This window comes from Carettochelys insculpta, chromosome 5 (assembly GCF_033958435.1).
Source record: "Carettochelys insculpta isolate YL-2023 chromosome 5, ASM3395843v1, whole genome shotgun sequence".
NCBI classification, from domain to species: domain Eukaryota; kingdom Metazoa; phylum Chordata; order Testudines; family Carettochelyidae; genus Carettochelys; species Carettochelys insculpta.
The window spans coordinates 26,505,282-26,522,155 of record NC_134141.1 but is presented as its reverse complement, the minus strand read 5'-3'; the positions used below and the strand labels follow the sequence as shown (position 1 = coordinate 26,522,155).

The 16,874-nt window shown below is 43.0% G+C and overlaps 1 protein-coding gene across 1 annotated transcript in view; it reads right to left on the bottom strand.

Moving 5' to 3' along the window:
* DMRT1 (doublesex and mab-3 related transcription factor 1) overlaps positions 1–16,874 on the bottom strand; it is a 79,772-nt gene that overhangs the window by 49,789 nt on the left and 13,109 nt on the right. The gene's annotated exons all lie outside the window — the stretch shown is intronic.

Here is a 16,874-nt window from a genome sequence, read left to right as displayed (position 1 = left end):
TTTCACCTTTCACCAAGCTGCTTCTCCATCTGCTGCCTTGACAGGGATGACGGAAAGAGGGAGGTGAAAGCTGAAGGGAGGCAGTGGTTGCTGTTCACTGGAGCATCAGCAGGCAGATATTCATTCAGAGGCAAGGCTGCTCCTGACCTCTCCCACTCACTCTCTCACCTGAGACAAAACTGACGAGAAGGTTAAGAGATTGGGCCAGAACCTCTGCAGGTGTAAACTCAAATGATGGCGATTTACACCACCACATTTAAAAAAGTGCCTCTGAGCTATATGTCTAGTCTGAATTAACCCTCTAAAAGGAGAAAAATTCAGACCTCAGGCTGACCCCAGTTCCCTTCTGTCACACCTTTATACCTGGTTATCTGCACATGACAGCTGAGGCACTCTGTAAACACGGCTTTAGAAGGGGCAGGAGAGTGAGTGTACATGCCATGGGAGCTGTGATACCCAGAGCACAGCAGAATGAGCCATGGCAACCCAAACCCGGACTTCTTGCGGGGTGGGTAAGCCTATTTTCAGCAGGAACACTCAATCCTTTCCCTCGCTCAGAGTGCAGCCGTGTTTTCCTCAGGCATCCACCATACCAGAATCCCTTCCACCAATCCCCATGGTACTGCAGAGAGAGGTGCGGATTATTCCTGGCTGTGCTCCCCATCCCACTCCTGACAGATTGTGGGCTGCCTTCACCTCACCCCACCTCTACTGTCTGAAGAAAGAAGGCTCCGTCCCCTTCCCTTCCACTCCTGCTGGAAATAAAGTCAGGCTTCAGCTTCTTTCATGGCTGCTAATGCATGCAGGTATAAGTCTCACTCTCTCTATACTAACCCAGGGCAGGTCTGGCTTCTTGTGATTCCTCTGAGGGAATGGGGATTGCCCTTTAATACTTGGCAGGTGCCTGGCACCCCCACTCTGTCTGATACATCAGGTCTGTGCAGTGCACCTCCGGCCATTAGCATACAAGTTTAGAGGCACTAATACAAAAGCACTGGAAACCATGCGGTAACTTTCCAAAGTAGATAGTCTCAGAGTGGTACCCGTGTTAGTCTGTAACTTCACAAATAACAAGCAGTGCTGTGGCACCTTAGAAACTAACAAATTTTTTATGCCATAAGCTTTCACAGGTAAAACACACTTGCTCAGTTTTATGCACGAAAGCACTCCACAGCATTTCGGGTACTAGGCTACTGTTGGGGCCCAAAATGGGCTTTGGTGAAAGCTGGAGCAGCTTCAAGGATTGCTCTGATCCACAGCACACTTGTGAGAGCTAGGACAACACACATCTTCGTGCTCCGGCCATACATCAGATGCCAGGAGCTGCAAGGAGATGCTCATGTACCCAGGGAATTCCCTCTCAGAATATTTTGCCTGTGAAGGGCACACAAGGGCAAGGTTAGGAACCAGAATTGGGCTCTCTCCCTTTAAAAACACTTAACCACATTTTCTCCCACACTTTCTTTGGTGTTTCCGTGATTGAATCTGTGATTTCCTGACGCACAGCCGGACACTTTAACAGGAGAGGGATTTATGTTTGGAGGAGAGACTTTTAGGCATTTAATTTGACTGCATTGCTCCCAGCTCTTAAACTATCCAGTGTGAGGATGAGACACTCCCTAAATGAAAGTTGGTAGAGCTTCCAGGAAAGCTTATGTTCTTGATGTATGCGGGGTAAGGAATGTGACAGGTATTCAGTAGTTGGTGCACTCCCTTGAGTTGTGGAAATGGTGGAAGTGCTGTCCTGGTTCAGAACTGCATTGTACACCAGACATAAAACCAAGTCCTTGGTCTCTCATAGTCATTGAAGAACCCCAACACTGAATTTATTAAAGATCTGTTAGCTTCAGTAAGCGGGACCAGTTGCATTTTCCTAACTACAGCCTGCCTAGACTGACTGCACTGTTTTTATTTAATGTGCTATTTTTTATCTGTTCCCCCAAATAAAACCCTCCCCATCGTACCGTGCTGCTGGCAGGTTGTGTTCTTGCTCCTGAGGTGGCTGCATTCTGTGGAAATCAAAGTGATCCCTGCACCGGGCAGGGGAGCGCATCACTCCAGTGCTCAGTATTAGGCACAATGCTCCCAGGAGGACAACTGATGCTACATCTTTTAACCAGCTGCCTCATGCTTCCAAGTCTGCCCTTCCTTGCACCTTATGCCATCCTTATTCTGCCCTTGGATGACCCTGGTCCCTATGCTTGGGAACCAGGAGGGGCTCACTGAAACCCCCCACTAGCCCTGTGCACGAGTGCAGGACCAGGACCAGTCGTGCCCTCAGGCTACAAAGTATTCTAGCAGTTCAGATACTGAATAGGTGTAATTTTCTACTAGCATTCGCACAGTAGTAATTTGTGCAACTGTAGCAAATGCGTGGTCAAGAGCCGTGGGCTCAACACTGAGGCAAAGATGCAACCCACAGCTGCACAAGTACGAGGAAAGAGAGGCTGGAAAAACTCAGACTTCAGGCCACAGGTGCTGACATGCCTTATGGTGCCACGTGTGACCTCCCCTGTACCAGTCACCGATGCCAGTGTAACCGACAAACCAATGTGTGGTTAGCTGTCCCCTGTAGTGATACCTAGACCACTTTATAGAGAAAGAATAAGTGCCCCTCAACAGCCTAAGCTGTGAGCCAGCTGGCCTTTAGCTCAAGCTGTAGAGGTGCCTGCACTAAGCTCTAGAAGTCCCAGGTTTGAGCCTGCCTGAGGGCAGTCACACCAGCACAACATACAGCACTGTCCACCACTCACCAATGCGTACACCATATGGTGCTGTTCTCATCCTCCAATGGTCACTGATTGCAGGCATGCAGTTTGGTGCCATTTGCTTCCTCTCCAGGGATGTCATATGGTGCTACCTATGTCCTCTCCCAGACAGGTCTCTAATTAGAGCTTACCTGTAGGCACTGCCCACTCCCTCCCACCCATCTGGTGCCCTTGGCAAGATGGTGTTATCACTGCCCATCCTAGTGCTGTGCGTGATCCCTAAGCTCACTTCTACCTGCTTACTTAGCCTTGTACAGTATTTCTGCTACTTTTGTGTGCTGGAGTATGTGGTATGAAATATGACGCTCTTTCATGAGAGATCAATATACCCCATGATAAATACTATTATTGATCTTTCAGGGTTGTACACGGCTCTTCAGGTCTATGGCATATTAATAGTAGTTAACCAGTAATTCATTTCAGAAGGGTAGAGTATTTTTTTTCTCCTTAGAAGATGCAAGACCCTGAAGGTCCTATATACCTTATGACAGAGCCAGATCTCCTACCTCTGCTCAGCCAAATGGTACACCAGATCAAGAGTCAGAATAAATCAGCCTAATATCATTCACTTCAACAGAGCCACGCCAAACTCCACTGGCTGAGCAGCTGGCCTCACTATTCAACATTCTCTTTGCCAAGAAAGGTGATTGAAACGAGGGTCCCACTGACCACAATGGTAATTTGGCTTGAGCTAGGGCTCCAAGATTTGATTGCTTGCACACAATGCTATGCCAGTCCAGAAGTTAGAGGACCGCCTATAGCTGCTAATATTTTGGGGGTATGCAGCCACGCACAGTGCAACAAACGCTCAAGTCAGTGTTGAAATTGCTATTTCCCTGTTGTATTTTTTCTTCCACAGAAATTAAGGCACACTAAATCCAAAACTGTGTAAGAATGCCATCTTAGGCACACAATTACCTGACTAAACGTATAATTGAGAAAAGCCAATGTTATGTTTCTTATAGTAACATTTATGAGCCTCACTGAGGCTCATATGAGGCTTTTTGGATTGCTGCTTACACTATTAAAAAACATATCTCAATATACAAAGGGCCCAGTTTGGCCTTAGCTATATACAAATCTAACTAACTGCCATGGGAGCTGCAAGCATGTGCATAGTAGAAGGGAGAAACTGTACATAGGCACTGCGAACAGTCATCGTTATGTGAACCTCATTTTCTGCATTTGCTGATTTCTGATTGTTTACAACTTAAGCACATAAGAACGGCCATACTGCGTCAGATGAAAGATCTATCCATTGCCCTGTATCCTGTCTTCCACCAAGGGCCAATGCCAGATACCCCAGAGAGAGTAAACAGAACAGGAAATCACTAAGTGATCCATTCCCTGTTCATTGTCATTAAGAAAGTTTGTGTTCACACACACACACATTCTCTTGCTCTCTCTCAAGCTGGATGAGAAAAACTCATCCCCCTAAACAGCAAGTTGTACCTCACAGCCAATGGTCTGAGCTGAGGATGTAAGCTCCAGCCTTTATGCTGCTTTGCATTTCTCAAGTCCACTGCTGGGGAAGGAGGGGTGGGCAAATGGCACAGTTGCCCTCCCAGGACCAGCCTTTCAAAGGGGCCCAGAGCTCCAGCCACGGCCACTTCTACTTTGGCAACAGCAGTGGCTGGAGCTCTGGGCCCCATTCAAACACCACAACAACACTGCTCCAGCGGCCCATGGTTTAAGGGGGTAAGGGTGGGTGCCCAGTGCCACAGTTTGAGTGGCACCGAGGACTGACTGTCCTTCGCCCTGCCCCTTCTGGGGCACAGAGATGGTCCCCCCCTCCCATCTTGCCCTGGGCCCCAGGGCAGCTCTTAACATCGCTGGCATTTCCATATGACATTTGAGTAAGAGTGATTGTTTTCGTTACGTCAATGGTTCTACTTTACCACAAGCCAACCTCTCTCATGGGAAAAAGTCAGGCCCCTACCACTGGAATAATTATTCATCTTAAACTACTTGTCTTCAGCTCCTGTAAGAGTCTAGAATCTGCACTGGACACCCTTGCTCAGCAGAATACATCCTAACTTCTCTATTAACTAGCCCAGCCATGAGGCCTGGGCAGTGTCTTAGTTCAGTTCATGGCTGGTTCTGAAGTCAGACAGCAGCCTTGAAAGAGGCTGGTGTGAAATCACTCCCTAAAGTAATAATCAGAAATGTTGGAACAATACGTTTCTCCCACCAGACAGTCACGGCAGAGCTGTCAAACAAAGTTGGCACCATGAACTATTTTCTGCATCAGACATCTGCTTTGATGGGGGAGGGGGCAGGGGCAGGGGCAGGGGGATAGTATTAAAAAAAAACAAAAAACCTCACTTTTGTTCTGCCTCCAAAAAGAAAGTGTATGTGATATTTCCCTTGTAAATCAGGGATTTGTTTGTGTTCCAGGGCTGAACTTTTAGCTAGCTATAAAGTTTAATTTGCTAGACAATGCACCTTCCAAGGCAAGGCTGCAGGGCTGTGTATTTTCTGCCACCCCTCAAAATAGGCCGTTAGCTGTAATTACCCATTACCATGCATAATTACTTCTTCTCGTCTGGTCTCCGACCCCCAGGACTTTATGCCTTTACAGCTCACTGCACTATCTTATCAAATTTGTGAAGGAAGCTTTTCTGACCTTTTAAGCTCTCGTCACTGCATGCACAAAATATGGTGATTTGCTTAAGGATGCAGCATGCATTTTATAAGGCCCCCCATATAAGTATGTAACACATGGAGCCACCTGCAACACTACCAATCATGCCCCAAATGTGGCTGTGATGTTTTTCTCTCTGTTAATAAAGAGTAGGTAGCAGTGTGGGACAGCCTTCTTCAGCCTAAACTGGGAAGTGTAGAAGTAACAAATGACTATGCTTGAACATTAGAGCCCAGAGAAGGGGCCAGATGATCTATTCTGCAGCTCCCTCTACCCCAACTCTTGTCCCAGTCGCATGAGCTGGATTCTTTCTTCTCTTAGGCCAGTTTTACTCCAGTCTAACTCTGTTGAACCTGCTTCTCATTTACACTAAGGCCCGTTATACTGAACTGGCAATCTAAACAGGCCCTAACATGTAAGCTGTTAGTATAAAGTATAGTCAGGCCCAGTTGGTTTCAGTGAAATCACTCCTTAGGAATACCAGTGAAAGTGAATGAAGCATTCAAAGACCCTTAAAAAGGTTGCTTAGTTTAGGCTCCCTGTAGACTGAAGATCTACCTTGGCCATTTTGCTGCTATTGTGAAATGAGAGAAACTCTGGTGCATCTCCAAGGTTCCCCAGCCCATGAGTGACATCTCTGGATTTGTCCTGATGCTCAAGAAAATGGCAGTCCCATTAGGATGGCTTGATATATGTAATTCCAAGCATCCACTTTTATGGCTGTGTGCTAAGTAGAAGAACATACAGACTAGAGAAGTGTTTCTCAAACTTTTTTTTTTTAATAAAGTACCCCCCATTTTACATATATGTAAAACTACCCCCCTTATACACACACACACACATACACACACTAACCCCCGGTACCTAAAATTTTCAGACACACACAATTTTTTCTACTCTTACAACACATTTGTTAAAATAACTTAATCATAACTGGTTGGCTAGAAGAAATTGCCTATGGACAATAAACTTGCCATCATACTTATAACTGTGCAAAAAGGATAAATACAAAAAAAAGAGGAACACAAAATAAGTCCAATTTTTTAATTCATAAAAAGGCTGAGAAACACTGAGCTATTGTATCTCCTGGAAGAGCTCTGAGTACTGCCAGGCATGCACGTACCCCTTGTTGAGAACCACTGGAGGAGAGACATGAATGGAGCGTCTTTAGCAGCACAGGAGAATGCACTTATTCTTTCCAAACTTTACACAGTAGGTCACACTACTGCATCCAGAAGGAACTATTACTGTGGGCTTGTTACCAACAGCCTAGTGCACAGAGAGAGTTCAAGAGCAATTCTACTTTAATAAGGGTGTCTGGAAAAATGGAACTGTGGCATTCCTTGCTTATTGTCTCTCATTTGCTCCTGCTCAACTGTGCAATGCTTACGAATGAAAGGTTTTGCCTCCTAACTGCCAGCCCTGCAAACTCAGCCAGGATCTTTGTTGTCCATCATCATCTGTAATAAAGATTCTGTGGGCTAAACTGTGCCCTTGGCCACACCTCTGCAGCCCCGGTGCTTTCTGTGAGACAGGTACAAACCTGTTATCTTCAATGGATTTGCAAAAATGTAACTGACTGGAACTTAATAAATAATTCTATTGCTGATGCACTAGAAGGGAAATAATTCAGCTCTCTCTAAGCTGTGCAAAGCAAAGAGGAGCAAAATGGAACAAAAGGTATTATTGCCCAGAGCTATTAGATATTCCTCTCAACACACACAGAGACCTGACCTGTTGGTAGGCAGGTGCCAGTTTCACATAATCACTTTCCAAAGTAGAAATACACATTAAAAAGTGGAACAATGGAAGTATTACAGGTTTTCCAAACCCACTATTATTCCACTACAGCAGCAATGTGCAGGGAGAATAGTGACAGAGAGCTAGCCATGTTAGTCTGTATTCTAGCAAAACAAAAGAGCAGTCATGTAGCACTTTAAAGACTAACAAAAGCATTTATCAGGCGATGAGCTTTCCTCGGACAGACCCACTTGTTCTGAAGAAGTGGGTCTGTCCCATGAAAGCTCATCACCTAATAAATTCTTTTGTTAGTCTTTAAATGCTACATGACTGCTTTTCTGTTTTAATGTACAGGGACATACTTACTTGCTACACCAATTCCTTATCTAACAATGCCTTTTTGATGCACATTCCACCTGGCAACTCCTACCTCAATTTCATATCTTCTCTCTACCCAACCAGTGAATAAGAATGTCTTCAAACGATTTTTGATAACTCAAGAAAATATCTGGCATGTCCCACAACACAGTCAGTGAGGGTGAGAAGCAATACTGCTAATTCTATAAATATTATCAAAAAGCCTCCAGCATAATATGAACACTATCAGGAGAAAGAAGTCTGGGGGCAGGAGCTGGCTTTATCCGTAAAGACGTCAATGCCGCAATTCTTATGCTTCTCAAGGTTTATTCTCCTGCCAGAAACAATACTGATTTTATACTGAAGGAGTGAATATTATTCTCCCCCTCTCCCTGCCTCAACGATAATGCTGGAGTTATTATCTGAGTTGACTAGTACAAGCAAATGTACACGATATACAGGTTTTTTCCAAATCTGAACTAAAAATAAGTTTAAAAACAAGTCAAATAGACTATAATTTGATTGGTAAGCAAGACACAATATAAATTAAGAAATTAATCAAAAAGAACAATGTTAAAAAGGACGCTATTAAGATTACAAGACAGAGCACTCAAAAATAGAACACAGCAACATTTTTTGGGCAAATAGTTTAATTACCAAAACAGGCACTTTCAAGTCAACTGGAATTACTGGTGAATTTATGTTGTGTTTTCCAAATAGTTCCTAGAAATCTAAAAAGATCAAAATATCTTGTTTTGTCCCAAATAATTTCATTCAGATTTTCTGCTTTTTGGAAGAAGCATAGTAAAGGATTCATAAAATGGCTGGACGCAGTAGTATACCGGTACCTCCCTTGTAAGTATCAGGTCAGTGGTTAGGAGACTCATGGGACAGACCCATATTCAGTTCCTCTCTCTGCCTGATGTGGAGAAATCATCTGAATTTGGATCTCTGCTCTTCCAGGAGACAAAGTTAGGTACTGGATTATGAGACATTCTGGCATGTGGCTTTCTCCTACTGAAACCATTCCACTACATATGAATAAGTAGTAACTAGAACAGGGTTTTGAACTTGCATCTCTCACACCCTAAGTGCCCCCACTACCAGACTCTGCTAACACAATTGTTCCTTTATGTTGTTTTAGCTTGTTCAGGTTAGAAGAGCTCTGATCCCGTCCTAACCAATGCTGAAAGTGAAGCTGGCCCAAATTTTTGGAACTTCCTTAGCATTCCAAGAATTACGGGAAAAGAAACCAGCATTAGTGGTTCAGCATGCTCCTTGGCCATCTCTTTCAAAACTCTTGGATACAAGTTATTTGGATGTGTTAATATAAAAAGTCTACTTGTACTAGTTGCTGTTCAACATACTCCTTAATTTTTGTTGGAAATGAAAGTGTTTCATCATCAGCATATGGAGATGAATACATCATCTGGCATTCTTACAGATTTATTGAACCCCCTTAATTTTTGGCATTCGGATTGACAATTCTATCATTTCCAACAAGTAATGGTCCAACATTAATATTAGGATTCTTTGTGTTCCCATCACATGCTTAAAAAGTCACTCTAAGGTCTTTAATTCACATTAAATGACAAAAATATTTTTAAAGGGCAAAACAATTTGAGAAAATGACAAGGAGGCAAGAGCATTGGCCAGTGTGTGGGGAGGTGTGTGCTCAAAGGAAACACTATGGCATAACCAGCTTCTCAGTTGTGCATTAATTATATTGGAGCCGATCCCACTCTTCCTGAAGTCACTGGAGACATGCCCGCTGATTTCAGTGTTACTGGATTGGGTCCATTTTGTCCATCTATAAGTGTGCACCTCTCAGAAAAATTCTTCTGCATGTGTACAATATGCAGAGTTAAGGTGTTCCGAATTGTGTTAAATTATGAAAAGCAGTTTGCCTCCCAAATCAAATTAAGGTATGAGTCCTGATATCTGACATACTACAGTAGCTCTTCAACTTACAAGAGAAGAGGAACAAGGCAGTGAGGTAATAGTATCTTTTACTGGAGCGACTTCTATTGGTAAAAGTAACAAGCTTGTGATCTACGGACCAGAAGACGAGCTCTGTGTAGCTCCAAAGCTTGTCTCTCTGACTACGAGAATTTGGTTTAACAAAAATCTGACCTCACCCACCTGATCTCTGTCACATCCTAGAACCAGCATAAGAGCTATAACATTACAAACAACTTACAAAATTGTCAGCAGTTTGTTACATGGCAGACTGAAGAGGAGGGGATAGGGTATTTTCTTTTAACTGGGGAAAGTGCATTCTCCCTTTCCTACACACACATTCTGTAACTGAAAAACAGGTGACATTTTGCTCAAGCTTTGACATATTAAACACTCCTCTTTGGACAGAGAGCAGTCATTCACAATTTCTGGTTAAGGCCCTGATCTACCAAGCACTCATGCACACTTGTGACTTAATGCATAGGAATATTTACACTTAATGGGATTCTTTATGTGAATACAATTACAAACCCATAGGACTGTTTGCCTGACAGGGGCCCAAAAATTACTGCTTTAGAAAATTATGAGAATGTAAAAATAAGGGTTGTAATAAAACGTGGGTTTCAACCTCACTGCATTTTCAATCAGCACAACCAGTATGCGTCTATGCACGTTGTATATGTGTGTGGAAGAACGGAAGAAAGAAAGAAACTACAAATATTTAAATTCAGTAAAATATATATATACACACACAGGTTTTTTGTGCTCATACTGAGTACCAGCTCCTCAGCAGCCCCAGCCATGGGGGAAAGGAATGAGGAGCTAGCTGAGTACAGGCACCTCTTTTATATATAGATATATACATATAAGGCTGACAGACCCAGGTCCTCAGCAGAAGGGAACAAACCTGTGATCTTAGGGGCTAAAGCCCTGCATACTACTACATGAGCAAAAGGCCAGATGGCTCTTAGCTGTATCTGTAGAGCAGAAACTTCACTCTCCCTTGCATGTGGTCTCAGTGCCTCTGGGGTTATATATTTATAAATTATACACATATACATTTTAATAGGAACTTTGATAAAATAGCACAAGACTTTTTTAAACAAACAGTAATATTATGAGAAAATAAATTGGGAAAGAGAACTAACAGGCCAGACAATGATTAAAGGCACCCTAAAACACCCTGCAGATTCAGAGGACAAAACAGGAGAGGAGGAGGAACAAAACCAGTATGAATTTAAGTCATTAGCAAGAGATCAAAGAAAACATTAGTAGGGAGGAATAGCTTTACAAGTATCTGAGATAGAAGACCTTGGAGGAAATATGATGGGGATAAAATCATTATAGTGCACACTAAAAATAACAAAGGGAGTAAGCTGAGGATTGGAATTTGCTCGAGACCACTTGATTAGAAGCAACATGATGACAGAAATCCAAAAGGGTTCTGAAAAACACGAATTATTAATAAAGGGAAGGTTTCAGGGGGAATGTTACTATGCAGACACTCACTTGATTGTGATATGACTAGGAATGTTATAGTACCATCCATTCACCCATACATCTCTATATATAACAGATATAGTGACCTGCATTTGACAGTGGAAATAACTTGCATAATCAATTCTTGTATTTGATTACTAGTGGTGATAGAGTTTAAACGTGCAAAAAATGTGTTCATGAACATGCAAATTGCCCACAAACGACTTTTATGTATCTATGAAGATCTATCAATTACATATCCAGCAAAGTACTAATGCACAGCAATTGTGAACCAGCTATTTTGGAGCTATTTGCAACAGCTTAGGATCTGACCCTGAGGGTGTAAATGGCCTGTTTATATAACGAAATCTGGTAGAGGCCCTTCTGAAAATTTAGCTAAAGGTGTGAAAGACAATTGGAAAGAAAGTTAAGACACCTTATTCAAACGGGGTGCCTAAACTGAGACACCTAAGAAACATATTTAAATATCTAAATAAATTGATGGTTTCAAAGGTGTTGATAACCTGCAGCTCTCAGCGGTTCAGAGCCAACAGTAATTGGGCAGATTATTTAGAAGCATAAATCTAACTTTATGAGTGCCGGTAGTTAGGAATCCAAGTCTGAAAATGTCATCCTTAATTTTACGCAGAACAGAAAGTAGGATTAAATGAAAAAAAATAATTAAGTGCCCACCTTCCTTTGTAAGTTGGGCACCTAAGTAGATGCAAGACTTAAAGACCCTCCTCCTGGATGAATAGTGGCATTGTCTAGGAATGTCGTGGACTGATCCGTCTCAGCAAAGTTGTGATTGGAATGAATGTGACAGCACTCAGAGATGAAACAAGGGCAAGGAACTTCAGAGAGGAAGGACTATATGGTACTAGGGCTTGGAAGGGCTCAGTTTCCCAGGCAAAACTTGGGTGGGGTGCTCTGAATCTCCTTTTGCTATGAACAGGCAGTTGGAATCTGACAGCAAATAGAGCTTTTGCCAGCACCGAGTGATCACTGAACATCACAGTTAAAACCAGTTTAGGGAAGGGTTGAATGTGAATAAGCCTCAGAAAGGAAAAATCCAGAAAGAAAAAGTTGAAAGCTAAGCTACTGGTGGTCATATGTATCATCAAACAAGAAATATACTCAATGTGAAATTAAGGCCAATATGGTGAATAAATTGGCTTGGAAGAATTAGATTTTTATAGGTAAATGTTGGGTAAATATTGATTTCACAATATGTTCATAAACTGATGCAAAATATTTCCACTGATAATACAGGTTGAACCTCTCTTGTCCTGCACTCTCAGGACCTGACCAATGTCGGATGAGAGAATTTGCCAGACAACGGGAGGTCAATATTTTCTAGCGCGTTACTAACACTTCCACTGGTTACTGTACTCTTAGAAGACATTTAGGGCTAAATTACCTCTAAATAACAGCACAGAACACTGAGAGCCAGGACTGGTGGCTGAAAACAATCTTTGAGATTTCTGAAAGCTTGGGCAGGCCCTTGATAAGCAGTCATCCAGCTAAGTAAAATCATGCTGGATTATGGAGTTTGCTAGATGAAAGAGCTCCAGATTAGAGAAATTCAACCAGTACTAGAAATGAGAATTTACTGGAAGTTGACTTACAGATGTTTACTTTGCATATTTTTACATTTTATGTTGACTCCCACAATTTAATGCAGCTGTGCAAATTTAAAATCCATAAAAATTACAAAGATGCTTAAAAATAAACACCATTATTATGCAACAAAATTTTAAAACAAATAAAAATCAAATTCTTCCAGGTCTAGAAACAAGGAAAGAAGATCAAAAAGTAAACAGGAAGAACTAGGATTTGTGAAGTATAAAACACGGGGAAAAGAAACAAATGGGACAGTGCCAGAATTTAATTAAGGAAGTGTGCAATAAACTTCCAGTCTCTACTTTTAATCATCTTCTTCTTCTTCCTTTTTTTCTTTTTTTTACATCAGCAAAATACCACACACACAAATAATGAGAAATATTTCAAGGGCACGGGAAGGAACACACCATCAGGCACAAAAAGATTACTAATACAGCGTCCCTATATAAAATATCATAATGGACCAAAATTCTTTCTCAGTGTTTATAACATATGCCAGGTGCAGGGAACCCCTCAAAGAAGGATGCAGATGTATTACACAAAATCAGGTTATGGGGGCATTTTTCAGAAGCACAAAGCAGAGAGGTAACCAACTCACAGAGGCTTTCAACAGGAATGGGACATCTAGGGCAAATCCTCTGCATGTGTAAACTGTCACTAGTGACATCAATGAAGCACCAAGACGACTTCCTCCAGTTGAAAATCTGGCTCATGTGTGCCTTTGACAATTTGACCCCATGTCAGAAACACTGACCAAAAATGCTACTGCAGATTCAGAGAAGCCCAAGTGAAAGCAGATCAATCCTAATGTTCTGAAAAATGTAAGGAAGTCATTAATAAGAGGTGGGGGAAATGCCCATGAATTACAGAATGCTCCAGTAAAAGGAAACGTCTGATGTATGGCAGGAGTCAAGGGAAGGAGCCTCACCACCAGCATGTGCCTAAAGTCCTCCAAACACTGGCCAGTGACAGCAAGATTTAGAGGAGTGGTAGTAAACGCAGCTCACTGTTCCTGACAGTGAGAAGTCTGGCCCTAGTGCATTTGCACCTCATACGAACCCACCTGCTCCTCCTTCCCATTGCCATACGTCAGCGCACAGCGCACTCCTTGCCATAGACACCAGTGAAGAATCCCCATGACAGGTGTTCTCAGGAGCCGGAAGGAAACCAATGTTTTAGTGACCTTCCTCCCTCCCCCCACCACACACACACTTTTTTTTAAACCAGCTTTTTTTTTTTTTAATTGCAGTTTCATCAGAAATTTTCTAACTGATTGAAAACTAGAACAGAAAGTTGGGAAAAATTCAATCAGAAATTTCAACTTGGGAAATGTCAGTCAGCTCTAATCTGAAGTCCCTGTCCTGCTGTATTTCTGCTGCATTAGCATTCCTGCAATGTCTTCTGGACCTTAGGCAAGCCTATGCGCTACTTCAGGATTCTGCCCAGAGAAAGAAAGACTCAAGCGAAATAGAGGGAAGATCATGTAACACCTATATTTAACAATAGGACCAAGACCGATGTCATAAAATACACACATCAAACTACAGCAATGGAGAATCAGCTGGGAACATGCACTCAGGGGCTATGTCAACACTACACAGTTTTGTTGACAAAACTTATGGGCTACGTCTACACGTGAAGCCTACATCAAAGTAGCCTATTTCGATGAACAACGTCTACACATCCTCCAGGGCTGGCAACATCGATGTTCAACTTTGACGTTGCGCGGCACCACATCGAAATAGGCGCTGCGAGGGTACGTCTACACGCCACAGTAGCACACATCGAAATAAGGGTGCCAGGCACAGCTGCAGACAGGGTCACAGGGCAGACTCAACAGCCAGCCGCTCCCTTAAAGGGCCCCTCCCAGACACACTTGCACTAAACAACACAAGATACACAGAGCCGACAACGAGTTGCAGACCCTGTGCATGCAGCATGAATCCCCCACTGCAGCAGCAGCAGCCAGAAGCCCTGGGCTAAAGGCTGCTGCCCACGGTGACCATAGAGTACCGCACGGGCTGGAGAGACAGCATCTCTCAACCCCCCAGCTGATGGCTGCCATGGAGGACCCCACAATTTCGATGTTGCGGGACGCGGATTGTCTACACGGTCCCTACTTCGACGTTGAACGTCGAAGTAGGGCGCTATTCCGATCCCCTCATGAGGTTAGCGACTTTGACGTCTCGCCGCCTAACGTCGAAGTTAACTTCGAAATAGCGCCCGACGCGTGTAGCCGCGACGGGTGCTATTTCAAAGTTAGTGCCGCTACTTCGAAGTAGCGTGCACGTGTAGACACAGCCATGGAGTGTTTTGTTGGCAGCCTGTTGACAAAACTCTGCACTTTCATCGACAGCATTCTGCTGCTCCAAGATCTCTTCCCATAGTAACTTCTGTTGACAGACCGCTGTAGTGAGACATAGCCCGGGGGGGGGTGTCTACACAGCAAATGGGGCTGGACAGACAGGGAATAGCAGCTATTTTGAAATAAATTATAGTGCTGCTAGAGCTCTAATCCTAAATAGGCTCTATTGTGTCTAGATGCTCTATTTCAAAGTATCTGAATGATATTTCAATACAAATTTTGACCATGGCTACGCTAGCCCCTGCCTTTTGAAAGGGGTATGCTAATGAGCCACTTTGGCAGATGCTAATGAAGTGCTGCTATGAATATACAGCAGCACTTCATTAGCATAATGGCGGCTGCATGTGTATCAAAAGTGCTGCTTTCAAAACGCACACTGCTTGTGTAGACAGGGGCCTTTCGAAACGACCCCCCAGACTTTGAAAGCCCCATCTTCCCAAAACCATATTCACAGCAGCGCCTCATTAGCATCTGCAGAAGTGGCTCATTAGCATACCCCTTTCAAAAGGTGGGGGCTAGTGTAGCCAGGGCCTTTGTATGTAGACGTGCTATTCTGAAAGAAGTTATCCCAGAAAATCTCTTCTGGAATAGCTTATTCCGAAATAATGCTGCTGTGTGGACATAGCCATGGACAAACTACCCTGGAACTTTAACATTTAATTTATAATCTATTCAAATTTAATCAAACCTTGACCACAGCCTATAGGCACTGGATCACACTGGAGAAAAACAAAGCTGCAGGAGACATATGTCACCTCCTAATTTAATCTCTGAACTGAACAGTATTCACTCTCCATATTAATCATAAAGTAAGTTATCTAACATTGTCTTAACCTCCTCTTCTAATTATGCTTCACTTACCTCCTTGTCCTTAGGCAAGTCACTCTATATCATAATTGCACTTCAGGTAGGAAAAAAAGCGTCTACTGGCTAATAATTTTCTTCTCTTTTAGTTTCAAGCCATTGCTCCTTGTTATGCAGTCTCAAGTACTGTAAATAATCACTCCCCCTCCTTCATACTATTACCACTCAGATATCTGAAGGCTGCAGTAGACACCCTTACTCTCCTTTTCGACAAGCTTTACGTCATTTCTGCCAGCCTTATCTTGATTCTGTCAGATTTATCTGTTCCCTTTTTTATGACAACATTCCTGCATATGGTTATACCAAAGCAACAAAGACAGAGAAGGAGTAGTACCTCACTGGCTCCAAAAGACATACCCACGGTGCAGAGAATTCATAGCAAGTAGATGACTGTCCATTGCAAACTCATGTCCATTCCACTGACCAATACTGTACATAGATCCAGTACTGAATTATAGACATCAGAAAGAAAAAACACCTATTGTTGGCATGTTTCTTAGCCCACGTGTCTGACAGTGCAAGATTACCATATTTTTTCACGAGTTTCTGTCCAGTCCAGTTTGAAAATTACCCAAGCAACTGGACTTTTGCCAGCTCCTCAGGAAGACCATCTCACAATCTAATGGATAACCAAGAATAAGAGTTGCCACAATTTTCCTTTGTTTTAGAGCTAGATTGTGCCTAGGTACCCAGGAAGGAGCATAAGATGGAGAAAGAACCTATTCCTTCACACCCTGACTCAGACTACATGGGCCTTGGTGGACTCAATATAGGGTTTCCAAAGTGAAGTCAAAGGATGCTAAGAGTGCTCAGCTCAAATTTATTTCAGAGCTTGAACACAAATATAGGAGTTTGACTTTATGATCAGTATTCCTTCTAATTTTTTCCATCCCTGGGCAGAACAAATTTGTTATGCACACCAAGGCATGTGTAAATGTGCACCAACAGATACACACTGTGGGTGGCTATTGGCGCTCTGCTAATAAGCCGGGTGGGCACCTGAATCTTTCCTGAGCTGCCGCCCAAGCACTCAACTTGCAGGGAACACTGGTTATAATCCTGGGGTAAAATCCTG